Here is a 1,609-nt window from a genome sequence, read left to right as displayed (position 1 = left end):
TCTTGTAGCTTCTATCACGAAAATAACTTCGGATAGTAAATTACTCTCATTTACTTACGAGATGATCTATGCTAACTCTTAATATATAATTATATATACTATAAATATATAGTATATAGTAAGATATATGTATATTTATATATATATTATCTGAGTCCAGCTTAGTGCTTTTAAAAGCATTCAAACACTTGTCTGTAAATTCTGTACCGTTAAATCTACTACTTTGATCATTGATTCCCAACCATTTATATGAACTATCAATCAATCCCGTGGAACGCCGCACACAATACCGCTAGGGTCCACATGCACTCTAACCGCACGTTCTCTAATCTAATGGCCTATACAAATTACTAAGCCTGTCCACTAACTTGGTATCGTTAAAATTATAGGACTCAATTCATATAATATATAATTATATCATATATAATGATAGAAGAGAGAGTAAGGGCTACATAACTCTTTAATAGTATATGGCCTTTCCTTCAACTCATAAGTGTGTTTTACACGATGATTGGATGCTTTCCGAATCTTGATTGATTGGTCCATACTTCGTAAATTATATATTTCTAGAGTATTTGAGACTTCTAGAAAATAAATTTCGTAATTTTTCGAAATCATAATAAAGTCCATCAAGTGGGCATAAAATGAACAGTCAAAATCGAACGATGTCTTAAAAATGGATGATCGGATCCTTCAATTTAAGATCGGAGTTATTGATCTTTATCTAGGAAGTGAATAGAATTTTCTATCAAAAATTCAACCTATTCGGATTCTTTTGCACCGTTAAACTAGCAAGTATTCCATACCGGCCGTTAAAAATTATCAATTTTGTGAGCTTTTGATCGTAAGGTAAATGATTTCGAAAAATTATGAAATTTGATTTCTAGATGTTTCAAATGCTCTAGATAACGTTTAACGATGTGGATCGTCGATTCGGAAGCTCTATCATCGAAAACAACTATATGAGTACGAGGGCGATCGTACTCATAATAGTATAGTAGCCGGACTCTATATATATATATAGAGAGAGAGAGAGAGAGAGAGAGAGAGAGAGAGAGAGAGTAGGGCTACTATACTCTTATGAGTATAGAGCCCTTCGTACTCATAAGTTGTTTTCAATAATAGAGCTTCTGAATCGACGATCTATTCCGTTAAATATGATTTAAAGTATTTGAAACTTTTAGAAAATAAATTCTGTAATTTTTTGAAATCATAATAAAGTTCATCAAGCGGGTATAAAATGAACGGTCAAAATCGAACGATGTCTTAAAAATGGATGATTGGATCCTTCAATAAAATCGGAGTTATTGATCTTTATCTATGTAGTAAATAGAATTTTCTATCAAAAATTTAACCGATTCTGATTCTTTTACCCCATTAAACTAGCAAATATTCCATACCAGCCGTTAAAAATTGTCAATTTTATGACCTTTTGATCATAATAAATGATGTCGAAAAATTATAAAATTTGATTTCTAGGCATTTTAAATGCTCTAGATAATGTTTAACGGTGTGGATCGTCGATTCGGAAGCTCTATCATCGAAAATAATTTATGAGTATGAAGGCGTTCGTAATCTAAGGGTATAGTAGCCAGACTCTATGTGTGTG

The sequence above is a fragment of the Ananas comosus genome, linkage group 5, assembly GCF_001540865.1.
Source record: "Ananas comosus cultivar F153 linkage group 5, ASM154086v1, whole genome shotgun sequence".
In the NCBI taxonomy this organism is placed as follows: domain Eukaryota; kingdom Viridiplantae; phylum Streptophyta; class Magnoliopsida; order Poales; family Bromeliaceae; genus Ananas; species Ananas comosus.
This window is presented reverse-complemented; position numbering follows the sequence as displayed.